Source organism: Acomys minous, assembly GCF_964271855.1.
Source record: "Acomys minous genome assembly, chromosome: 2".
Taxonomy (NCBI): domain Eukaryota; kingdom Metazoa; phylum Chordata; class Mammalia; order Rodentia; family Muridae; genus Acomys; species Acomys minous.
In genome coordinates, this window is record NC_140484.1 from 127476859 (window position 1) to 127504343 (window position 27485).

The 27485-nt window shown below is 38.1% G+C and overlaps 1 long non-coding RNA gene and 1 pseudogene across 2 annotated transcripts in view; both read left to right on the forward strand.

Annotated features, from left to right (window-relative positions):
* The window catches only part of LOC311592802, a 1166031-nt gene that overhangs the window by 182869 nt on the left and 955677 nt on the right, over positions 1-27485 (forward strand). The gene's annotated exons all lie outside the window — the stretch shown is intronic.
* On the forward strand, positions 8938-9688 carry LOC311592888 (NADH dehydrogenase [ubiquinone] flavoprotein 2, mitochondrial-like; annotated as a pseudogene). The gene has a single exon. The product of its transcript is annotated as an NADH dehydrogenase [ubiquinone] flavoprotein 2, mitochondrial-like (transcript).

Genomic DNA, 27485 nt, shown 5'->3' on the forward strand with positions numbered 1-27485 from the left:
AGGATGCTTTCAGTGCTGATGTCCCTTAATGTTCTGGGATGGGTTGGTGAGTGGGACTCTCTTTTTCTGATAAAGAGGGGAGAGGATGATAGGGGGAAGAGAGAGAGATGGTGGGACTGGGTGGAAAGGATAAAGGGGGGGGGAAATTGAGATGTAAATTGAATAAATAAATTAATTAAAATTTTAAAATGCTCAGCAGCACTTCTCTTCTGGAATAAACTAAATAATGACTGAAATATCTTTGATAAGCACCAAAGTTAGCCAGTAAAGTCAAATGATAAGGAGGTTAATAGTTACCATTTTATAGTTAGTTCTCAGGCTATAATTTCTCTAAGTCTGTGTTAAAACTAAAGACCCATGCTCCAGGACTTGAGCCAATACTCATAATTCTATTAGAACATGGACACAGATTATCACAGTTCATTGAAGCCATCTCGAGGTCAGTTCCAAATTTTTAGCCTCAGGTCATAGTATACAGTCTACTTTCTCCATTTCATTGAGAACTCCGCAGCAGAATGTGTCTTCATCTTCATGTATTATCATGAGGCAAAACAGAGAATTTGATAACATTTTCAGTAAGTCAGTATTGGCTGTTGAACATCATCCTATCTTTCCCTTAGAACTGGGGTGATTTCCTCAGGGAAAATACATGAGGTTTTTGCCTGGTTTACTTTTAAATGATTCAAAGGTTTGTTCTGAATAGATCTCTCAAGAGAAAACTCTAGCTTCAAATCTTACCACCCAGGGCAAGATTCGCTGTTACTCTCCTATAAAATATCCACTTTCCAATAATAAATACAAAACCACAGACTTTTGAAAGGTGGCTAGGGAATTCCTGTTGTTATTGCCAAGATCGTATGATCTTTGAGTCTCTCACTGGATGGCTGTCAATGCCTCAGTAGCTGGGTCAGTCCCTGCTGCTTACAAGTGGTCTAGACATTTGACAAAGCCCTTGAGGATTAGCAATGCTTTTCACTTACTACCAGTTTCTTCCCTTCAATATATCTGTTGCCTTAGTTTTCTAAGGCAGTAGACCCAGACATCAACCTCAGAGATTGCTCCACGTATCTCTCATGCAGGAAATCTATCAGTACTGCCTTCTCAAGAAATATACCAAGGCTGGCTGATCAAAATTTCCCTGTGTTTTTATGTACAAGTATACATTTTCACCCTGTAGTTACAAAAATAATAATTACTGATACCATGTTGGTGAACAGCACATAAGCACTATTGTACAATTTATGTAGATTATCTCTAACTACCACAACAAGTATTCCCCTTATATACAAATAAATTGAGACTCACAATGATAAACTACCACACTACTAAGTTGTAAAGCCACTCTTTAAGAATAGAAATATCTGGTCTGCCAGATTATATTTTTCCACTGTATGATATAGGGCACACCAATCTCCCTTGTCATTCAATTTGATTCTAAATAAATATGAGACAAGGGAATTTTAGTATCTTCTTTGAGTAAATAATAATGTCAGATTTGGGAAAGCATCTGACTGCTATTATTAATTCAGAGACACTCTGTATATTAGGGATTGTAGTTGTGGCTGAGAGGGCAATAATTAAGCCAGTCACGGCTCTTTTCCTTAAGAGCTCATAGTGTGGAGAGAGAGAGAGTGAGTGAAAGAAGGGAGATGAAATGCTCACTGAAACATCTATAATAGGCTAGGCTAAGTGCTATGAAATAACTCTTCAACCCCAATCATTTAATAAAAGTGCATCACTCCAAACAGTTCAAGGTGGATGCTAGATGAGACCAAGAAGCTTTAATCTGTCACTTGGAGGCTAAGGCATCGTCTATCTTGTGAATCTAGAGTTATTTCATTCACCAGGGAGTTAAAAAAAAAAAAACGAAAAACTAATAAAGAACAGAAAGGTTATGTGTGTCATCAGAACATTTGTAGAAAAGGCAGCATCACTCTTGTCATGTTTCATTGCCATAGGCAGAACATAGTTACAGGACCATGACTTGAACCTGCAACAAAGGTTGGAAAATGTAGTCCACTCTTTAGTCCTGGAAAAGGGTGGCCTGGGTGTCGGTTTACATGTTGCTTCTCTCATGTCCATCTGTGGTGGTTACACTGAGTGTTAGAAGATAGTGTTAGTTGACCAATAAAAGGAAGTAACACTAATGATGCAGAGGGAGGGTTCATTTATTTGTAACACAAATTTTGAAACAATAATTTCTAGGTAATTTTTTATAAGTGTCATAGCTGAATATTTTTAACTATGCCAAATTACTCTGGTCTTCCTTCTGATATGCCTCAAGCACTTATCCAGAATATTCCAAATGTCTATCCTATAATTCAACTTAACAGATGCTATCTACCTTAAGATGAAAATATAAGGCCCTATAGTTTGAGGGATGTATCCTCCAAGATAGCTCTATACTTCAGATGGTAAGCTGATGTACTATTACATCAAATTTACTTTGTCCAAGCAGCTGTGTACAAGATATTTCTTTTTTAGATTTGTTTAATTTTCTTTTCTTTTTTTTTCAAAGATTTATTTATTATTATGTATACAGTGCTTTGCTTGCATGTACTTATAAGCCAGAAGAGGGCGCCATATCACATTACAGATGGTTATATAAGAGCCACCATGTGGTTGCTGGGAAATGAACTCAGGACCTTTGGAAGAGCAGGCGGCGCTCTTAACCAGTAAGCCATCCCTCCAGCTCCAGATTTGTTTAATTTTCTAACTGGCTAACATAATTTAAGAGAACAGTTGAAGTATATGCATCCATGTGTTATAAAGAATCCTTAACACTACAAAGTTTACAGAGGAACAGGCAGTTGGAAGAGATGAGTAGAAAAAGAAAGGGTATGGGGAGGGTTGTTGAGTTTCTATGCTTTGTCTGAGCATGTTATTCTCAGAAAACTCAACATGATCCGTGAACACAGTACTTGTGTGTTTTATGGAGGAATTAGCAACAAGTAAGATGAAAGCCATTATCTTTTAGTGGGCAACTTAAGCTTCATCTCCATTTTTACTCCTTTGAGGTCAGTAGTCAAAGTCCCGACCCTTTAATTATGGTCTTTGGATGACTGGCCATCTTCTGGACGCTACCTAAGCAATACCAGCCAGCCAACATCCAACTCACAACTATATACAAGATATTTACATCCCTAGAGATTCCTTAAGTTAAAAACTCCATGCCAAAAAAGAGGTGGGGGGCAAAAATCAAATGCATATTTCTCAAAACCACATCAAAATTTAGTGACTGAATCAGAGACTATCACCATGTGTGTGAGCTTGCCTTATGGTATCTGAGGTAATATAAATCAACAAGGGAACATCAGAAGTAGTAGCTGTGAAGGAAATAAGAGTAATGGGCTGCTCCCTAGACTGACTGGTGGTGTACACAAAGACAATTCAAGGTGTGCAGATTTGTGATGGGTGTAGACTTGGGAACTGGAATACAGGATGTGGACCTGAGGAGACATGCTGGGAAATGGAGCTGCATAAGTGGGTTTGGACCTGACCATAAGGAGTGTAGGTGATATAGTTTTACTTATAAGTGAACTCTCAATTCAACATGAGTCTCTTGCTGTAAAGAGGAATGTAACCAATTTTTGAAAAACAATGACAGTTTCACAGTAATTGTTTTGGAGGAGTTAAGTAAAGTAAAAGGTGTAATAGTAGAGAGGATTGAGATTCTCAACCAATAAAGCATGCATGTGGGAGAAGGGGGATTTAAGAGACATTTTTGTATAATAACCTAATGATGCTGTGATGAGGAAGACCAAGGAGTTAAATGCCTCTTAAGATTTCTATTTCTAGTTTGATGAATAGCTACTCTTATTAACTGAACCATCATTCTGAGATTTCAGGGAGCAGACTGTGGGGTTGTGGGGAAAAGCTGAAATTTTCTATTTTCTTGTCATCTCCTTCTCCATTTGACTCAGAGGTCTAGAATTGTTATAATGAAGATATCGACAAATTCTGCTTCAATTTATTGTAAATGTTCTTTCTAGTTTCAATGCTATCACTTTTGTGGACCTGGGTGGTAGTGGTAATAGTAGTAATAGTAGTAGTAGTAGTAGTAGTAGTAGTAATAGAATAGTTCCTGAGTGCTTGGAATACTTTGAATGTATTCTGCCATTTCAAGTCATGAATGAATTTGAATAGAAGTATGGCTGAGGGTGAACCTCCTCAGCCTAAGTTCTGTAATTAGGAGTATGATTGGGGGTGGAATGTGTCCCCATTGAAGGGAAAGGAAATTTGACAGCAACACCTAAATTTTCAGTGTGGTAGCTGTGCTGACACCCAACACAGTGTTTTGAGACTATGTGTTGAGGCAGTGTGCATTGTGTGCTGAAACAGTGTGTGCTGATGTTGTGGGTTTCTGAGACTGTGTTTGTGGTGAGACTCTGTGTGTATGTGTGTGCTTGTGTGTGTGTTGAGACTCTGTGTGTGTGTGTGTGTGTGTGTGTGTGTGTGTGTGTGTGTGTGTGTGTGCTGAGACTCTGTGTGTATGTGTGTGTGTGCACTGAGACTGTGCTGAGAATGTATGCTGAGATTCTGTATGTCTCTGTGTATGTGTGTGTGTGTGTGTGTGTGTGTGTACTGAGATTGTATGTGTGTATTGCTGAGACCACGTGTGCTAAGACTGTGTATGTATGTGTGTGCTGAGACTCTGTGTGTGCAGAGACTGTACATGTTAAGACTGTGTGTGAGTGTGTGTGTGTTTGTGTGTGTGTGTATATGTGTGTGTGTGTGTGTGTGTGTGTGTGTGTGTGTGCTGAGACTGTGTGTGCTGGGGATGTGTGTGCTGAGAATGTGCGAAGAACTGCAAAAGAATACAGAACTGGCTTTGGGCTCTCTGTGACATCTTTCCATCTTGTGAGACATTGCAAATTCTCACAAGAACCAAGCTAATGTGTCGGTGGACTCTGCGCTCACTGATTACTTCTCATTTCTCATTTTCAGTTGTAGAATCCAAAGGTTTCAGAGATCTGTTGTTCATTTGTAAGGCACTAACATTGACACATTATTTTGTTTCAAATGTTTTAGCTTAAAAGGAATCTGATAACCCTAAAGGACAGAAAAATTTGACCTTTCATTTTCAGTAGTAAATTATCTTTGAAACTCAGATTTCAGCCAAACTCAGAAGTTACTGAACTTGGGTGGAAGTGAGCAATTCAATAAGAAATGGGATGAACATAGTGATGTGCCAGTAATAGTGATGGAAAAGAATCTGGAACCTAGGACTCTGGAGTCAGTTATATAGGGTGGGTCTCTACTATTTTTTTCTCACTCATTTGTTTATTCATTATTTCACAACTTTATATTCATGTATTTGGCACTGAGATAGAGGACATAAAACCAAATGTCAAACGATAGATATTTTTTCAATAATGTTAGCTGGATTGCCATTGATTAAAACAATTAACCCAGGTAGCCATTCCTTTCTATAATTGAAAGGATATTACATAATTACTAGATATGGCCCAGACTCTGATCTGGACATATTAGGAACACAGTGTGTCCAAATGGACATTACTTTTCCCATTACTCATCACATACATACAATGATGTGATTGATAGGTGATAAATAGCCTAAGGATAGAAAGTGACCAAATGTTTTAAGTAAATACAGCAGCCTGTTATTTTAGATAAAGAAGTTAAGCAAGAAACCTAAATGAAATGTAGAAATAAGCCCAAGGGTACTAAGGGAGAAAAATGTCCCAGGAAGGAAAAACAACAAGTACAGAGGAATTGCAAGACTTCAGTGTGCCAAGAAGAGATTTAACAAAGGCAACTGTGATCGGACAGTGAGCAGCCAATTACTTTAAAACAGTATTTACATTGTGACTAACTTAGCTCTTATTTTAGCTTGAATGGTCAAGAATAAGAAAGATTTTTATGGCTCACTTTCAAATGGCTTAGAACAGGATAAATGTGTATAAGATATGTGTGAAAAGACGACAGAAAAGAAAGCAATGCCACAATGCAAATGTAAGGAAATCTACACTTACATCTTGCATATACAACTTCAATACTTCAAAAGAAAGAATTAAAATGATTTTATGATGTGTTTTATGAAAATATTTCTTCTTTGGGGTCTCCAGGAATGAAACTCAGTTGCCTCTTTCAAACCAATGACTCTTCATCATCTCTATTTCTTGTTCTCCTGCCAAAGAATCACTACATACTATGATGACGTTCTTTTAGTGAAAATTGTAACACCCTCTCTTCATAAATAAGCACATATATATGACATAGAAAAGCATATGTATGTATATGTATATGATTTGTTGAATATCTGATATAGGTCAGGTAATTCATATATGAGTAAATAATATGCAATGGCTTTTGCTGCAATGAACATAATATGTACAAATTATAGAAGGATTTTGAAGTAATTTTTTAGATACTTAGCATGTTTAGATAATATATAGATAATAAAAGTGTTCCTTTTCTGTGTATAATTTTAGGCATCTGAGTAGTGACAAAATACATATTTGTGTGTTTAATTCAAACCACTAAAAATCTATTCAATTTTGTGTTATACTTATATTGTGCCTGGCATAGAGAATCAAAGACAAAAATACCATCTTAATCCACAAAGATTTTCCAGCCTAGTGAGTAAAAGAAGAAATCAGTTAATCATTTCTGCGGCGGGAAATAAGGTATGACAGGGATAAAGACAAGATACTAGCAAAGCAATTCTGAAGGTCTTCAAGTCAATTGGTAATGTTGACAACATGAAGGAATGATGTTAATATAGTGGAAAAGCATAGGATTTTGTGAGGGATATTATATCCAAATTACTGCAGATACAATAAAATATATTTTCATATACTCATTAATCATATACATCATCCCCATACTTCCAATAATTCAAATGTGAGTTATTTTCTTGCTTGAATTTTCTCTTTGCCTCTTATAACTTCCACTGACAAGAAGACTGTGATAGCGGAGGCAACTCCATGGTCCTCCTCTTGGCAGCCATTAGAGGTGAAGGTCATTGCTTGAAAGTCTTACAGATCTCTTTCCCAACGTTAACTCCTGCTGTGTTCTCCTCACCCTGCTGTCATTTGAGAACATTATTTAAAATATCTTAAGTGGCTGCACATTTCAAAATTTCCTTGCTTCTAATAGCTGAGTAGTATCCCATTGTGTAAATGTACCACAGTTTCTTTAACCATTCTTCCTGGAGGGGGATGCTGCAGACACTGATGCACCAACCAAGGACTATGCATGGTGAGGACCTAGATCCTCTGCTCAGATGTAAGAGATACACACAGCACAGTCTCCTTGTGGGCCCCATAATATGAGGAGTTTGAACTACTTCTGATATGGACCCTGGCCCCCACACATTGATCCCTTCCGCCTGATGGGGTGGCCTTGCCAGGCCACAGAGGAAGAGGATACAGGCAGTACAGATGAGACTTGATAGGCAGAGGTCAGATGTTAGGAGAGGATGGCTTCCCATTCTGAGGACTAGGGTAGGGAGGGAGGGAGGGAGGGAGACGGCATGAGGGAGCGAGGTGGGATCAGGAGGAGACAAGGGAAGGGGCTACAATCCAGATGTAAAATGAACAAATTTAAAAATTAATCTGAAGTACAAACTCCTCAGCTTGGTGATTTCTTCCTGTACCGAGTGTTCTGTCCTCATGCCCAGCCATCCAAGGACTCACCTGTCTGCCCGTGACCTCTCTTGTCTTGGGAAGGTTTGTAAAGCTCACATTATGTTAAATCCTTGCCTCTCCAAATCCTACAAGAGAGGATTAGAAAGGGAAGCTGATTAAAAAAGAAATGTGTCCTGTCCACACATCCTCCATAAGAGTCAGCTGGGGAGACATTGTGACTAACAAGGCTGCCAGGTTTCAGGGCGTTTCTGGGCTCTGTATTAGCTCTTGTCATTTCTGTTCCCTTAGCGTCTACCCATAATAAGAAGCAGTCACTCAATTTTCTCTCTTTAAAGTCACAGCCCCGCATTTTTCTCTGATTTACAAACACATTAGAAAGGAATGCAAAGGTCCTAGGGCTGACCCTCACTGCTTTCTCACAGCTTTCCTGTCATTTACATATTAGTGAAATAACCACTACTTTTTTTCAAAATAAGATATTACACAGGTGCCTCTTCTCACCATACTGATCCTAGTGTTTGCACAATTTGCCTGCATGTTGATCCATAACATTCTATGTAGCTCCTGCCCTGTCCTAATCTCTTCCAAACCACTGTCCTCTCCCAGGCAAACATTCTGGTGCCCTTAGCTTCTAAAAAGGCCAGCCACTGCGTCACCCCTCCACATCCGGTTCCAACTCTCACTACACATAAAAATCCAAGTTTCTTTTTTCTTTTTAATTTTTTATCTTCTTTTTTAAAATATTTTATTAATTTATTCATATTACATCTTGATTGTTATCCTATCCCTTGTATCCTCCCATTCCTCCCTCCCTTCCACTTTCCCCTACTCCCTTCCCCTATGTCTGTGACTGAAGGCGACCTCTTTCCCCTGTATATGCTCATAGGGTATCTTGGTGGCCTGCTATCCTTCCTCTGAGTGCCAACTGAGAAACCAAGTTTCTTATAAGCCCTAATAAATTCAAGAAAGTTGACTTTTAATCAGTATCAGCTGTATTGAGAACAAGAACATCTCATTTTCTTCAAGTATATTCTAGAATCAAACTCTAAATTGAGAGAGATTGGTTGTTTGTAAGGTCACAAATTTTTTGGTTTTTTGGTTTTTTTGTTTGTTTGTTTGTTTTTTACAATTAATGGAGAAAAAGAGATCATGAGTTTGCAAATGGTCAAGGAGGATATATGAAAGGGTTGGTGTGGAGGAAGCGAAAGGGGAATAAGGTGTAAATATACTATAACCTCAAATTAAAATAAATAATGTGGCCTCCGGGCTTGTTCATTCTGAGTCAGCTTAGCGCAACCTGAACGGGAAAGCCCTGTACCCTGCCATGTTCTCCTTGGTGCTGCAGGCCAGAGCGCCGGCCTCACCGCTCAGTGAGGACAATATGTAAGGACTCTTGCATAAAACAGCAGTGCAACATGGTGCTGGAGGAGCCTTATTTGTGCACAGAGATACTCCCGAAAATAACCCAGATAATCCATTCGATTTCATACCAGAAAACTATAAAAGGATAGAAGCAATAGTGAAAAACTACCCAGAAGGGCATAAATCAGCAGCCGTTCTTCCAGTCCTGGATCCAGCACAGAGAAATAATGGATGGTTACCCAACTCCACTGTGAACAAGGTGGCAGAAGTTTTACAAGTACCTCCTATGAGAGTATATGAGTGTAGCAACTTTTTATACAATGTATAATTGAAAGCCAGTTGGAAAGTACCATATTCAGGTCTGCACTACTACACCTTGTGTGCTTAGAGATTCTGACAGCAGCATATTAGAGACCCTTCAGAGAGAGCTCGGGATAAAGGTTGGAGAGACCACACCTGGCAAGCTTTTCACTCTAATGGAAGTGGAATGATTAGGGGCCTGTGGAAATGCACCAATGGTTCAAATATATGACAACCACTATGAGGATCTGACGCCAAAGGATACTGAAGAGATTATTGATGAACTCAGAGCTGGGAAAGTTCCGAAACTGGGGCCAAGGAGTGACTGCTTCTGTTGTGGGCCAGCTGGAGGCCTCACTTCTCTGGCTGGACCACCTAAAGAACCTGGCTTTGGTGTGCAAGCAAGGCTTTAACTTACTGTCAGCTGTAAAATGTCACTGGAGAAATAAACTATGAACTTATCTACATAAACTTTATACTATTTGCTTGTTCCCACCTGTACATCTTGGAAGTAACCCAGCAGCTTACAGCTGTTAAATATTACGTCAGAACAACAGAACCATATCTACCTGTGACGACTCTGTTATAATGACATCAGCAAGCTAAGAGTCACTCGAGTGTCACCCATTCATAGTGCCACGCCTTTATTACTAGCAGGTTATTGTAAGTAAAAGTTCTGCAAAACTTCAAATACTTTTTTTCCTTTCCATCTCTGGGCACAGCCACATTGTTAAATTTTTTTATATGGTTTATGTCAGTGTCTAAACATACAGTCGTTGCTGTGTTTCTAACTAGTAAGACCTCACTACCAGGAATAAGGCTAAGAAGAGGCTGTCTCTGTGTTTATGTTCGTTGAGGCACGGTTCCATTCTGTAGCCCTGGTTCTGTGTTTACCAGGCTGGCCTTCAACTTTGGGTAGTTTTACTTCTACCGTCCAGTGAAAGCATTACATTATAAAAGTTAAAAAAATAATAATAATAAAATAAAATAAATAATGTAAATTTGGTTCTAGATGGATGATTAAAGTTTATAATCCATGCTACTTAAGGAGCAGAGGCAGATGGATCAGAAGTTACAGACCACCCTAAGTACCTACTTAGTACTTCCTTGTCTCACGATAAAGAGCTTCAGAGAAAAAGGACTGTAAACATAACTCAATGGTAAAGACCTTGCCTAGCTCATAGAAGGCTCCATGTTCAGTCCTCATATCATGCAATTAATTAATTAACTAATTAGGTAAATTAGTGTTTTCACATTATAATTTTATTGGTTTTAAAAAAATCTTTACATTATGTTTTGATAATATTCAGCCCCTCTCACAGCTCCTAGATATACATCCTTTTTTCCCACCTACATAGCTACATGCCCTCTTGTTTTTATACTCATTAAGTAACTGGAAAGACAACATGCTCCACTGGGATACCACACATCCAAAGTATATGCAGCACATAAATTTGACTTAAATTTTTTTATATTTTTGTTAGTTGAGAATCTTATCTGTGACTTGTATGGTTAAATTATTGCATACATTCTCTCACTTCTGACTCCTACAATTTCTTCCCTATTTTCTCTCATCTTGATGACTTAATTATTTTGATTGAATATGAACACATATATGCATGTACACTCAGCGTACTTACTTCATTTATTAGCGTGAGTTTCTCATGATAATTTTATTTAACATTCCTTGCTTTTATTTTAAGACTGAATTTTCAATACTTTACTTTCCTTCCAAGGAAATTTATTTTCTAAACCCACTTAAGCTATAGAATCAAGAAAACAAGGATTTTTTTGCATATGCTATGGCTACATTCACACTACAAATGTTTATACTGCTGTAGAAGGGTGTTAGTTACACAATGCAAGGAAAGTTTTATTAATAGCATTATCGCATTATTAGTCAATAGGAAAATTGTTTATATGTTTGTGGAATATGCGATTTTAATTTTTCTATTTAAATTACTTTTATCAACACATATAATGATCATTTATTAAGGTTTATCTACATGTTTTCATTGAAATAAGCATTAAGTCTAATGTGAAAATCATGGTGAATAGTTGATAAATTTTCACTATCTATAAAATTGTAACAGAACAACGTTAAAGGTGAGTCCATCACAGTTTTTTCTTTGAGAAGTACATTTATATTATTAAACATAAATAAAATAAACTACATACAACAAGAACTATGAATCAATCATGAATTGTTTGTGTGCGTGTGTGTGTGTGTGCATGTGTGCATGTGTGTGCATGTGTGTGTGCATTTGTGTGTGTGCATGTGTGTGTGTGCATGTGTGTGCACATGTGTGTGTGCATGTGTGTGTGTGCATGTGTGTGTGCATGTGTGTGTGCATGTGTGTGTGCACGTGTGTGTGTGCATGTGTGTGTGTGCATGTGTGTGTGCATGTGTGTGTGTGCATGTGTGTGTGTGCACGCGCGCGTGTGTGTGTGTGTGTGTGTGTGTGTGTGTGTGTGTGTGTGTATTCATGGTGTTTTGACTAATTCTATTTGGCAGCCTTTCAGAAAACATCTTTCCTATCTTGGTGAGTCTAAAATTCTGAATGTAAATCAATATCATATTTCATCTCTATCAACTTAAAACATCTATATAGACCTAAAAACATCTTATCTCCTAAACAACTAAGCTTAATAAAAAAGACTAACTTATCTGGTTTTCATCCACATCAGACACTGGAGAAGGATTAAAAATTACCTGAATAAATCAGAAATGCAGGTTAGCAGCTACCGAAATGAAAAAATGACAGAGACACCTTGCCTCCTGAACAGTCACCTGAAACTCTCTAGAACATTGGAGCATCATTTTCAGTTATCTGGCCCACTATAAGTGACAGACATCTTTGTGATGCAGGAACTATTGAGGACTTGCTTACCCTGTCTTGACAGAGTTTGGCTGTCAACTCTGCCAGCATCCAAGCTTGCCCATTTTTACGCAGAATTCTGTCTGTGGCAGAAATGAGGGCATTTTGTCCAGTGACCAGTTTGTGGAATTTGAAATCATCTCCATAAGGAGGCTCTTTGATGCTTATCATCTTTGAGGTAGGCTGGGTGTTGCCAGGAGTTAACCTGTCTCGTCAAAGAATCTTTAAATATTAAAAAATCTTTAAATGTCATATTCTGACTCTGAGGCTTTTGAAGAACTTATCTATTTTACCTTATCTATCTATAGGATAATATTTATCTGTTAAACATAGGATGTATATTCTTATGATAAAAAAATAGACCAATAATTGACATGATTTGATCAACTAACAATTACTTGTATTACTTAATTATCCTAAGCAGACTGAAATAGCATTTTCAAGGTATTAGAAGTAAACTTTGTATTATATTGAGTTGTGTGTGTTCAATACTTCATATTAGAATAGAAATATATAATGTTGGTGGAGAATAATATTAAATTTGAATTTATACCAATATATTAAAAATTAAACTTATTTTGCATCATTATACAAAATTCTATATGAGTAACAATTAAGGCTTTAGGTTGAGAAGTAGATTCATTAATCTATTTTTTATCCTAGCTTCCCTATATATTTCTATATCCTCCTTATTTTTTTCAACCCCTATCTTCATGCCTATGAAAGAAAGATAAAAGAAAAGAGAGACATCCCTGAGTCCAACCTCATCATTTTCTATCTGAATAGGACCAATAATAACGTATAACCAACTCTCAATGAAAATAAGCATCTGTAGCTCAAGAGAGCAAACAAGAACCTACTTAACCCCCTTTTAAGGTAATGTGTGCATCATTTTCTTAAGGTTTCCTCTGGCTGATTTGGGGCAAATAGCACCTATGTAGGGGGCCCAAGTAAAATGAGGGAAAGTGGTTAAACAATCCAGGAATAGCGTTTGTGGTGCAGTTGCTAAATGTTGAGAAAATCCAGGTGTAGATTCCTTTGTGGGACAGTCTGAAATGCTGGACCAATTGGGATCAGAAGCTTTTCTTCGAAGCTGTCCTGTTCTGATGAGTAACAGTGACTGGGTGTATGTGATGTAAAGAACAGTTGAGGCTTGTTCTCTGCTCTTTGTTATGAGCAGAAGAAAGACATCACAAATCTTCATTTATGCCATATGAAGAATGGTATCTACTAAGTCACAGGGATTCTGTGACCAACAAGAAGCCTTGTCTATGCATAGACATTCATGTCTTAGCCAGTCTCAGAGCTATTCCCATGTAGTGGGATTAGCAATATAAATTAGCTGCTTGTGCTGCAGTTTGAGTTCTTTACATCTCAACTGTGGCCTCCCCCCTCATCACCTCCCTATTCCACCCTCCGTCATTGCCTCTCCCTCCCTCCCCTAGTCCTCAGAAATGGGGACACAAGCGGATCTGACCTCAGGTCATCCAGAAAACCCACAGAAGACTCCAGGACGTGTGCACATCTGCCTAGCTGATGAACAGTCTGAAATCCCAGGTGCAGAGCAAGCGTTGGTTCATAAAAACACTAGCATCTGTGAGTTCTAGCACAGAGCAGATACCCCAGTCTGGAACACAAGAGAATCTGACCTCAGGTCACCCAAAAAAGCCACAGAAACCCTGGGTGTCCAAGCGGTCACCAGACACATGTTCCCACTAGAGATAGCACTATGGGAAGTGGTCAGCATAAGGACACAAGCAACAATCCCCAGGTCCACTTGTTTTCGAAATTTAAATGACAAATTCTTAGTCTCTTCTGACTCTTACAGAACTAAAATAAAAAAATCTTTAATTATATTGATTTTGTTCTCAATATTATTTTTGTTGGATTCCCATGTGTATCCATATTTCAACTTTCAATGCTCTTCATCATGAAGAATTTAGGGATCGTAAAACCCTGTGCATGACTTTAGGATTTTATGTGGGGACGTAGTACTAAATATAATAATACTATTAGTTATTTGCTAATTTAGTATGTTTATAGAATGAATTTTGGTCATATTCACACCCTTCTTTCAGAGCCACTCCCCTCCTCTCCGCACTCTTTCAACATCATGACCTGTCACTTAACCTTTATATACTACCCAGTTCAATTTGTGCTTAAGCATATTTAAGTGTGTGTGAGACCATCCATTTAAACATAATTGATCTAGTAGACATCACAGGCTCAAAGAAAACTGACCTTCCCTCTTCCAGGAGCCATCAGTGAGGGCTAGAAACAAGAGCATCTATTCACTCCACACTGGAATGAGGACTGGCTAAGTCTTACATAGATCTTATGTACGCAACCATAGCTGCTATAAATTCATGAATTCAGTGGTCCTGTCATGTCCAGAAGACATTGTTTCAGTTCAGTCCTCCCTAACCTCTGACTCTACCATCTTTCTGACATCTCTTCTTTAAAGATCCTTGATGAATGTAAGTAGTGAGAATTGTGACATTAATGTCCCACTCGTGGCTGAGTGCTCCACAGACACTTGAACTCTGCATTTTGACTGGTTATGAATTTCTGCATATTAACCTTTGTCCTCTACACAAAGAAACTTCTCTGCTAAGGTCTGAAGGTTGCACTCATCTTTGGAGATAGATTTAGAAATATAGGGAGCAAACTGATGCTGTGTCCACTTAGCAAAATAATAGTATAGGTTAGCCCCTTGGTCTTATAAGCTTATAAGTTCCCCAACCACGCTTTCTTGGGCAGAATGACAACCAAGCACATTTTTTCCTTCTGTGAAGAGGACCCTTAAATACAATTAAAAAGCAAGCACTTGGTTACACCCTTAGCATTTGTTCCATTTTTTTAACCCATGTGCAGGCCCTCACCACTAAAGTGCACAGAGTTTATATGTGATTAAGACTGTTGTTGACTTCCCCATGTCCCAGCAGTCTACATAGCACTTTCCAGTACTATAAAAACTATGACTCATGGTCAGTATCAATGTGGCTTGTCTGAAATTAACATAAAAGTAGCCAGTACAATTTACTCTGGTCACCAGTGATCCATTTTTACCTTCCTGGATTTTATATGTAATCTGCATTAAGCACACAAATCTAAACAGTAAATGCTAAAACCCACATATGAATGAGAAAACATGCAATATTTAACTCTCTAGGCATAGATTATCTATATAGTTCATATTTACTTAAAAGGCTTAAAAAATCAACTCCAGGAACTTACTCTATTATATTCCCTTTCTCTATATTTCTTGTCTGATTTGTTATGTATGTTTTCAGAGTATTATGAGAATATACTTGTTGGCTGATACAAATTTTCTTCTTTTCTCATAATGTTCTTTATATATAAGCATGAGCAAGTCATATGAATAAAATAACTTTCTTTTTCTTATAAATTTGTTTGCATATAAAGCAATGGTTTAGTTGTAACATGTTAATATAGACATATTGTTTTGCCATGCTCTTATTTACTCCATCAATATCTTCCTTCATCCTCTTCCTCACATACTACTTTGTTCTTTTCTTTTTCACAAAATAGTCTGCCTGTCCTTTCAAGTCCTCTGTGTGTGTGTGTGTGTGTGTGTGTGTGTGTGTGTATAAAACTCTGTATAAATGAATACATGTCTATGTTTGCTTGTGCACTTAGATTTGTACGGGCACATAGATTTAGGATGCAGTTCTAACAGATGTCACAGATTTATGTATTCTCAAGGTTACATAATTTGCCTTGCAGAAATGCACCTGCTAATTTCTTCCTTCCTGACTTGTATCTCTGCATAGAATCCACTGATTGACTGAATTCTTGAAGTGCATTTACACCATAACCTTTTTCTATAAACATCTCAACATTGTTAAGGAAAATGGTAATAATAATGTATGTTATCAAGTAATTACTACGAATCAGAAACTAGTGGTTCAACCATATACTTTTAGATCTTTAATGGAACCTTCTAGGGAGATAGGAGAACTTTCATTTGTATATTGACAAAGTAAGAGTCAAAGATATTAAACATCTCTAACATCAGCCAGTAGGATAAGTGATTTGGCTGCATTTAAACTTGCAATATGCCATTGTATTCTATAGCATTCAGGAGCCTACATTTTATGTTTGAAAAATACATCGTGGGTACATAAAATATTGTATCAGTTTAGGCAGTAATTAGCAAGGTTAATTATCCACATGTTTTGAGGACTTAGATTTTGCAGAGCTTAGGACTGGGAAGCAAAAGGTCAAATGAATAAATGGACAAACTGATTTCTAACAGTGTTGAATGCCAGGTTGGAAACTTAAGAAAGGTGTTATGATTTCGGGTGACTGTTATGGATGTTACATTGGATGCTGTAATCACAGAATACCATTCTAATAACCTACAACTTGATGAGAATTAGGCAGAATATGTGAACTTCATGTGGCCATGTGTTATGGGTAAAAAGAATATTAAAAAAAGGATTTATAAGAAAAACTGTTTTGATGATGTCCAAAGAGCAGAAACCAGTCAGTGTGAGGAGAAGTAAAGAATGGACATGTGTTTGCTTAAATGATGGTGGGAGTGAATAGAAAGCTCGGAATAATGCTGAAATAGTGAAGATGGAAAGCAGAAATTTCACTAAAAATATATTTGAGGAGTTCCTCACTTGTTGAAAAAATTGTTCTATTATTGTCATTTACCTTTCATGCCGTCTTATATCAGTACATGTTAACCTATCTGTGAATTTCTACATACGCTGGCCCTTTAAACAGCTCATTTGTGTCCTGTATACGTTTTCTGAAAAAGCATCTATTCCTTAACTAAACAAAAATTATAAGCATTGTTCTCGTCTCTTTTTCCTATAGCTAGAGAGAATCACTGTCCTCCTTTTGGCATTTTTCTTTAATAACAAGCTGAAGATCTTCACTCCACTTTAATCTTCTTGCTGAAGAACTTCACAAGGGAAAATTCTCTAATCATTTCTATAATGGAGCACTCTGCTTCTAGTATGGAATGAGAATTTCACTATAAATTAACTAAACACTGGGGGGAAGGAACACCCAGTCCCCTAATGTCTACTCAGTTCCTGTGTGTTATATAGCACTTGGTTTTTGGACTTTGATTTCTTTGGGGTTTTTTTTTTTTTTGTCTTTTTGCCATACAATTAAGGAATTACTAAATCTACTGTTTTTGTTATCACCAGGTCTCTCATGAAAGCATGTTACTTTAGTCTTCTGTTACTAGTGTAACAAATTACCTTGATCTTAGAGCCTTTAAAAATGCTAAAATATAATATTTTTACAGTTGTGTACATCAAAGCCCCAAATAGAATGTGTGACATTAAAGCAATGTTTCCGTATAATGGGTACCTTCTTGTGACTACAGGGGGCTACAGGAGTGGGGTGGGGTAGGATGGGGTCGGCTGGGATGTGGTGGGGGTGGTGGAGAATCTCTATGGTTTTTGCTTTTCAGGCTCTAAGTACCTATATATATATATGCTGTAGCTAATGACATCACATCACCCGACTTTATTGATTCCTCTTGTTATCCTCACGTCTCAGATTTGGTCATTTTTAGTTGACCTTTTATTCAGAGGAAGATGCCCCACAAGAAGCCCAGGATCTTCTTTCTCTCCTAAGAGTTTTCTATTAGTCGACATATGCAAAGTCACTCTGCCAGGCAAGCTAACATACCTATAGGTTTCAGGGCGTTGTGGCCATCTTTGAGGGGTCTTTATTTAACCTGCGACATGTGGTGTATCATCAGCCCTTGCTCTCTCCAAAATACTTAGATTTAAAAAGATCACTCCATCTGGGGAGAGGCAGTCTTCTGCTCATCTTCGTGAAGTGGCCTGATCCTAATTAGTCGATTGGCTCCTCCCAATACTTGGTGCTTTCTTTCTCGTTTCCAATATGATAAAGTCTTATCTTTATAAACTTTTCTTTGTGGCTCCTTACATAAAGAGAACTGTGGGGGGAAATGTGACAATTAGTAATGCTGCTAATAGTTAAGCCTTATTCTGTATTTAATGAAAGCTTGTCACTGTTCTGAATGTCTTATATGAATAACTGCATTTAATCCGTGCAGTAATCTAATGAAATGGGATCTATTTCATTTACCTAATGAATAACTGAAGAGAGAGATTGTGTAATTTGCCCAGTGTCAGAGTTAATAAATGATAATACAGTTTTCAACACAGGAGTCTGAATCAAGAACCAGAGATAAAATTGTTATGCCATACTTCTCCCTTGAGAATGAACCAGAAGCTCATCTTTTATGGTGGCTTTATGGCCTTGGCTAAAGGGGTCACAGACCAAACTTCAACTCATCTCCCATTCTACAGTGTTCAGGTGTCTGTGTTCAGCATTTGTCTTTGGCTACCTTCTAAATCAAAGTTACACAGCAATAATTAGCAACACATTTAACATATTGAGACTTAACATTGGGTCATGTCTCCTGAGGTAGGAGCTATACTATATTATAATTTTATGTAGTTTCCACAGTTATCTTTGACACCACATGACATCTAAAGATTGTAAATGTTTGATGTTTGAAAGAACTTATTATTCTGTGAACAATTACTAAATCTATGTTTCTTCCCTTGTACCCCAAACCTTCCCTACCATCTACATATGCAAAAGAATTCCTCAGTTTAACTGCATACCTTCTCATTTTTTCTTGACTTTGTTTCAAAAAAATGCATGGTTTATGTTTGTTTTCTGTTTCTGTGTGCACTCATTCTATTCAAACAGTAGTGCTCCCACGGAACACACTTCACTGCTTTCCGGCCTCGTGTCTACTGACTAACGAAGACTTTGCCTGCCTTCTCTAATAGCACACAACTGTTATCTACAACTTGATCTTAATATCCCTCAAAAGGCCAATAATTTTATTTACTTTATTTATTTTACTCAAGTATGAGTCCCATCGTTTCTGTTCCTAGATTAGAAAAAAAAAGATTTATATTATGTGTTTTCTCTCGAGTCTCTTTTTCCAGTTAAATTGAACATATTATTTTGGATTATCAGTTACCTAAAGTCTGTGTTCCACCTCTACTCTTCTCCTCATCTAATTCTTCCCTGATTAGTTACCGAGCTCCTTGCCATTGTCCTGTATGTATGGGCTCCTCTGAGCCCTGGTTATGTCATCTGTTATTGTCTAGCTCAGATGGGGCTTCAAAAGAGTGGTACCAGCAGTGATGATGCTGCTGACAGTGGTAGCAGCTAATTTACTAGGAGGACAATGCTATATACAGACAATAAATGATGCAGTTCTTTTTGGTCGTAACTACTCTCTCAGGCTTAAACCTGAAGACACATTTAGTTAATTGCCTGAGGTTAAAAAAGTACAGAGGCATTTTGCAAAGTTCTACTGACTGCAGCTCTGCAGTTCTTTTAGTTAACAATTATATGATGCCTCCCTTTATAGTCTGGTAGCCAGGTGTTATTTGAGAGGTTATCTACTCAGTATGGCCAGAGGCAGTTCAATTAATGGCAGAAATTCTCAGTGACAGAGAATGAAGCAAAATTTATTACCAGGCAAGCAGCAGCAGACATTAGGTCTGCGGATCAATAAGAAGAAGAATGGCTTAGCATTTCTACAGGTTTCATTTTGTGCCAGGCATCATCCTGGCATGTAATAAAACAACACATTATGATGTTTTCATTCACACGAAATCTGTGGAGTACATATTATTTTGATTTTTTGTCTCATAGATAAAGAAACCAAGGCATCACAAGGCGAAGGAGTTTTCCCAGTGTGCGGTTGCAAGCTACCTGGTCCCAAGTCCACAGTAGTGATCTCAGTGCTGTCTTGTCTAAGTCAGGATCCTGTCCGATCATGGTCACAGAAGCATACTAAACAACCGAAATCAAACCCCAGAAATCTGGGATTCTGAAACATTAAGCGAATTCACAGAAATTGGTTTCTGCTGTTGTGAAGGAAGCATGGAAAACGGAAGTCTGACTTTAGATTCTACATGTTCTGGGATATGGAGAAAACTCTGTACAATTCAGAGGCTTTGTAAAATACGGCAGAGTTAGTCATCTGCCACCCTTTCAAGCCTCACTACATCCGTAAAGCTGTGGTGGCTTCTCCGTAAGGATTATACTTTCTTCTTTCTTTAATCTTCACCCTGTCTTCTTTCTCTGGAGCCAAGGTGTAAGTTCCCTTTGTGGTGGGAAGAAGCAGTGAGAGCCACACACATTCTTTAGCACAGTCACCAAAGAGGACAGAGACAGACCAAAGGAGTACAGTGTGGGAGGTGGGAGTTCTAAGTAGGGGCGATACCCTAAATATTGTCTCACCAGCCCGAAGCGAAAGGCATTGCGCAGGCAGGGTATCCCATTCGGTATCACCGGTCATCTTGTCTCAAAAACGCTAGGAGGCATGGCAATGGAAGACTGTAAATGTCTGAAGACTTCAGGTTTAATAACTCTAAGTAAAATGCAAATAGCATCAGAAGAGGCTGAGGAATTAACAAAGACATAGAAAACCAAAACTGAGCAAGCTTGGAGGAAATCTTGACCTCATGAGAGATGAGAAACCTTTTGTCCATTAAGAGTCTGACACTGTCTTTTTGACATTATGGTTAATAATAGAATTCATTTACTGGCATGAGGCTGCAATTTATAGACCAAAAAAATCAGAAGACACATCTCCAAGGAAGACATGTAAGTGATTAATTAGCGCATGAATAGATTTCAGCAAATAAAAACAATAAAGCATGTGCTATTCATCAGGAAAAGTGGTGAATAAACATAAAAATGTCTGTGTTAAGTGAAGGAAGCTAGATATGTGGAACCACACACCACATAAATCCATGTTTAAGTGTGTGTGTGTGTGTGTGTGTGTGTGTGTGTGTGTGTGTGTGTGTGCATTTGAGTGCAAGTACCATCAGAGGACACAAGAGGGCATCAGCTCCCTTGGAGCTGGAAGCACAGATGTTTGAACCACCAGACACGAGGGCTCTGTACCAAACCCTAGTCCTGTGGACAAGTAGGAAGTGTTCTTATCCACTTAAGCAGCCATCTCTCCAGGCCTTGCATTTAAAAGAACGGTTAAAACATACTAACTATTAAAGCTCCAAAGTAGATTAGTGGTAGTCTGGGGGGAAGGATGCAAGAAGGAGTATGTGCATCTTGAAGCAAGAATGTAGAGAATGTAGAGGGGATGAGAAGGTCCTAAAATATATCATTAGGTGTGGGGGGGGTGGGTTGGGGGAGGAAAGTGCCACTTTGTCTGATACTCTCTTGATGCAAAAACCTTACAAAACAGAAGGAGAAAAAAATGACACCTTCCAGGAGTCCTTTGACTTCTAGAAGAACATTGTATCATATGCATTCGTACACATATGCGTATGTACACGCACACACATGACAATAATGAATTAATCAATTTAATTAGATTATTCAAATGGTTTCAAAACCATCAATTCATTTTCTTAAGTCATTGAAGGTATATATTTTAAGATAGATACGTGTAATGTTACACAAATTATCTGCCAACAAGCTACTGTGACTATTACAACCATCTCCCCGTTCTACCACAATGTTCCTTAAGCCCACTGTAGATTTCTGACATCATCTCCATCTTTGGCTAAAAGAAGCTTCTTAAGGAGGTATAAGAGCTGCACTTTTCTGTAGGTACGATGGAAAGTACTTAGACTTCAGTTAGAAGTCACACTGGTTTTGAAAGTTAACAACAGTAGATTTTCCTCTAGAGAGTCCATGGCCTCACTGCCATGGGTACTTCACTAGGTTTATAGGACTAGGCAAGAATTATCTCCTATTTAATGGGCCTTTTTGTATAATTAGGCAATGTTGGCTACCCAGGAGGTTTAGGTGCCCTATTGCTCCCTTGGGAATATCTTATTATGTTAGCTATTCATGTATTTCAAAGGCTATCCAGCTGGATAGGACAACTGATTGCCGTTCTCCCTTGGCAACTTTCTCAGAAACTTCAGATACTACTAAGAGAGCTGGTTCTCATGGAGGAAGATTTCAGGTCAATTCCTGGTCAATTTCTCCAGGTCCTGTGTCTGAAGTGTGTGATGTCATCAATAGTGAGTTTTATACTCAAGGTCTGTGGTGTGGCAAAGGACAATTAAAGTAACTGCTATTATTTTGGAAATCTCTTGAACATCCCTGATGAACAACTCCAAGAAACTGGGAGCTTTTTAGCAAGTCTCTGCCCCTTAGGCAGTAAGGTTAGCACTCCCCAAATAGTATAAATTCATTGAAACTATAATATATGTATAATCATATACATATATCACATAATACGTATATTTAATATATACATGTATATATATACATATAATATACATTTAAGCAAACATAAAATGTCATGCTTTTCTATCAATTTTTAGGTATCTTTCTTTACATAACTATGTCTACAGAAAAGTGCCTTTATAGACCAAGGTTGGATTCTAAATTTCCCCTCTTCACAACAGAAAGGAAAAGTGAGTCAATGTGAAGTAATGTGAGGTGTATCTATCCTGAACAAACAAACAAACAAAAACTCCTTTATAACTCCACTGTAGAAACAAGAAAGCATCACAAAACCTTACTCTGTAAGGCTACAGCTCCTCTTATTAGGCTCAGAAGAAAAGGCACAGGGAAGTTCAAGGGTGCTTCTTGCTCCTTCCTGCTCCTATCAGAGACAGCCAGAGAACTATCAAAGAGTGAAAAGTTCACACTTATCGAAAAATATTAATGACATTTTTTCAAGAAAGTAAAACAAAATGGTTTTTCTCTTCCCATCTCCCCAGCTGACAATCAAAGGTGACAGTTCCCATGTCAAACATATTTCATCACAAGAAGGAAACTGATAAAAGGATTTGTCTTTTCCTTTTTGTTCTCTATTTACAATTATGAAAGAAAAATGATTTATGATTACTATAATTATGGTTCTCCTTAGGAGAGCAACACTAATTACATAATGTCTTAGCCATTTTTCATATTACCAGCTCTTAGTTAATCTAAATTGAAATATATTTAGCAATTTGTATACAGCTGCTTTTCAGACCTCTGTGTGGGTCATGAATTGAATGGTTTAGGATCACATAGCATGTCCAGCGTGTTCATCACTGGTCATAAAGCTTCTGGGACTACATATTCACAGATGAACTACAAAGAGCTGCCCTGAGTAGATAGCATCTTTTAGATGCTTTAAAGGAGTCTGTGGGAAATGAGTTTTGAGCAACATATTTTTAATCTGCAGTTACAGTGTAATGGCAGTGGACCCCAGGAGTCAGTTAGGAATGCATTGGCTGAGTTAATATTACTTGCAATTTACCCTTGCACTTTGTGACTTTATATCACGCTTATAACTGGAGTTTTCTTTAGAGTCTCTTTGCGTATTCATCTTCCACTCAGCCCTTCCCATTTTCATTTGCTATCACTTTCTCTACTGCAGAAACTAAAAGTGGCCAAAGAAATAAAAGCCTATTGCTTCAAAAAGAACATTTTCTTGAAATAAAAAAATCTCTGTTGTTTGCTTTCAGCATTATCTGTTTGGAAGTGCTGATTTTCTAATCGTAGCCTTGTTTAGACAGCATCGTAACAGTTACAACTGGGAATTACTTTTCAGTGAGATAGATAATTCTAAAGAAACACACTTGCCGCTGCCCTGCCCCCATACCTCTAAGTGTAAGCAATTTTGACTGCAAGAACTGAGTTCGTATTTTCTAAATACTGTCTTTTTCCGTGTCTATAAATTATGTGATGTGTTGAAATAAATAGGCATCTTTTCTGCCCTTTTTTTCACCTCCCACCTGGGAAGTGAGAATTGTTATTTTCATTACATAAGAGGCAAATGGTCTAGTGATGCATCTCACTTGGTAGAGTGCTTAACTAGCATGCACAGAGCCGCAGATTGGATCTCCAGCATCACAGGAGACTGAGTGTGGTGGCATATAGCTGGAACCTCAACGTGAAGGATCTAGAGGCAGAATGATGAACGAGCATCTCTGGGCCAAGTTTCTCCTAAGTGGAGGAAACATTTCAGTTGACAGCTTCACACTTGTAATATCGCCAAATGCTTGCTTTTATTTCTCTTGAAATTCCCAAAGTTTAGAAATTCTATACCAACTTACGAGTTAAAAAAAAAACTTGATTCAGAGATGTGAGCTACACGTCAGTAAGAAATAGATTACATAGTGAGAAGCTCCATATCTAGGTAATTGGTAGACCCTTCTCCTGAGTATACCTGAAGTGAAGTGTGTCCATACGCACTTCTAACTTTTAAAAAATGACATAGAATTCACAAAGAACAATCTTTCATTCACAGGCTAAAAACTTTTCACCTAAATTAATTAATGGCTAAAAGGAAGATGGTGGCAAGAGACAGAATTTGTATTATCAAAAATGCACTGTTTAGTTGCTCAAGAAAAACCTTCCAGCTGTGGCTGGATCCACGGCTATTTCTGAGTGCTATCAAATCAAATAATGGCTGAAGGAGGGCTATGTCCTCATGTTGTATAAAGCAAATGTCACCTTGATGGACTCATTTGAAAATAACAAAATCACATGCTTGTGAATATATCCATCTTTATGAAGTAAGTCTAGAAAAAAGTAAGCTCACCATAGTGTTTCACAGTAACTGTGATAGCTTCAGCACCTTGCCTTTTCCTGGATTTTAGAGTACTCTCACGCTAGTTAAAGTAATGTATCTCAAGAAATAAATGAAATGCTAGTGTAATTTTCATTTAGGGTCTGGATGTGTACATTGAGTCTGTGGGGGATTTTAGGTAGATCTGATATGACAAAGAGCGCTATATACAATAGTGATTTCTTGTTCTTGTGTTTATTAGAAACTCAACAGAAAGCAATTTATTTAGTACATTTTTCTTGAAAATAGATAATGTTTTGGCTACTATTGTTGGAATGTAAGCCAGAAGATATATGACACACTTAAATTATATACACACACACACACACACACACACACACACACACACACACACACACACACACTTTCCTCCCATTCTCCCACAAGACTCCCTGAGCACTGCCTATTGTTTGGCTGTGGGTCTCTGCATCTGCTGAGGGTTGTGGGTTTCTGTCAGCTGCTGGATGAAGCCTCTCAGAAGGCAATTATGCTAGACTTGCGTATGCAAGCATAGCAGAGCATCATTAATAGTGTCAGGGGTTGGCTCTCTCCCATGGGGTGGTCTCAAGTTGGGCCAGTCATTTGTTTGCCACTTTCTCAATCTCTGCTCCATCTTTATCCCTGTACTTCCTGTAGACAAGGCAAATTTTGGGTCTAATGTTGTTGTTGTTTCTTTTTTTAATATATACATTTATATTATTACACATAATCACAATAAACTACATACAACAAGAAGAACCAGGAAGCAATCAGATATTATAAAAATATTACATTCATAATGTTTTGGCTATTTGAATTTTGCAATCTTGAAGAAAACATTTTTTCTCCTTTGGTGAGTCTAAAATTCTGAATGTAAATCAGTATCTATCTTATCTCACCTCTATCAACTTAAAACATCTATCTAGACCTAAAAACATCTTAACCCCTAAACAACTAAGCTGAGTTTTGAAACTAAACTATCTGGTCTTCAACCCACCAGAGGCATGACAAGGTTTTATGGTGTCTCCCTCTCTCTACTGTAATTCCCACCTGGCTACAGGAGATGGTGAATTCAGGCTCCATGTCCCCTGCTGTTAGGATTTTTAGCTAGGGTCATCCTCATAGACTCCCAGTGGCCTCCCCTCTCCCAAAGATGTTCCTCCACCAACTTTTGTTCTCTCTCCTCCATGTCCTCCCCCTCCCACACACCCAACCCTGCTGATCCCCAAACCCACCTCCCTGACTCTGCCCACACTTTATCCTTCCCCTTGTTTCCTTCCCCACCCTCTCTCCCACACAGCTTTTCCTCTCTATCTATTTCAAGTGACTGTTTTATTTCCTGTTCTGCATGAGATTCAAGCCTACTCCCTTGGGCCGTCCTTGGCTTCTTTGGGTCTGTGGGTTATAACATGGTTATCCCGTACATTGTGGCTGAAGTCCACTTTGAGGAATACATATCCTTTTGGACTGGGCTTACTACACTCAGGACCATCATGTGAGTCCCCTAATGATGAGAGTAGGGCCTATATCTGCTTTGTTGCCTGCATTTGAATCCCTTTCCCCTAGCTGGGCTGCCTTGTCTGGCCTCAGTGGGAGAATATGTGCTTAGTCTTGCCGTGACTTGAGGTGCCAGGGTGAGTTGATGGCCTTTAGGGGCCTCCCCTTTTCTGAGAAGGAGAAAATCAAATGTGTGTGGGGGTGGGGCAGATCATGAGGGCAGGACTAGGAGGAGAGGAGGGAGGGAGCTGGGATAAGTCTCTAAAGTGATTTAATAAGTAAAATAATATAAATTTTTAAAAATGACATGCATATGATAAAAACGAAATAAATAAAGATCATAAAAACCTAAAAAAAAAAAAAAAAGAAAGAAACTGGGGGTGGATTCTAAAACTTTAGAAAATATATCCTACCTACATACGAACTTATTTTAAAAGAACACTTTGCAAAGGGCAGGGGGATGCAGGATAAGGTCACATGAGTTGAGTTTCCAAAGCTTTATCACAGGTGTTAATGACTGCTTCAGGAAAGCAATGCCGTGACAAAGGAATAGTGCAAGCATGGCAAAGCTGTGGTCGTTCTCATAATGCTGCTTACCGTTATGAAGACAACAGTAGCACTCAGTGCTGTAATTCTAACATACAGACAGTAGCCTGAGTATAGCTGGATATAGCCTTCAAATGTATTCCCTGCTTCTCATGACACATTGCCTCTTAATAACAAGAATGGTAGGTAACACAATGTTTTTTGTTTGTTTGTTTTTTTCTGCATGTTACATTTAAGAGGGAAATAGAGTTATGGAGATGAAAGATGCGTTGCTTGGCCTACTTAATGGAATGACCTACAGATGAAGATTTCATATACTCCCTTCTTATTGTAAATGTGTAAAACGTATAAGAAATTAACACATGTTCATGCAGTCAGAACCCCCTCTCTTCTTCTGCAGAAGTCCCCCTTCTATCTTCTCTTCCTTGTTCTGTAAGCAAGGTCTTTAGATACCAGAAAGACCTGAACTAGAATAATGATTTTATTTAACCAGGAAAACCAATCAGGAAATCCTTGACAAACAATGAAAGTGAAGTAACAAAACAAAACAAAACAACTGCTACTGGCTAGGCACATAAAATTGCAGTGATGGCTTAGCAGCTTTGGTGCCACATCTTATACTGAAGATGATGATGTGGGAAGTTCTGCACTGTATGGATAAGTTAGGACAGGTGATGCCTTCATGCAGATGGTGTACACTCAGACCTTGATGAT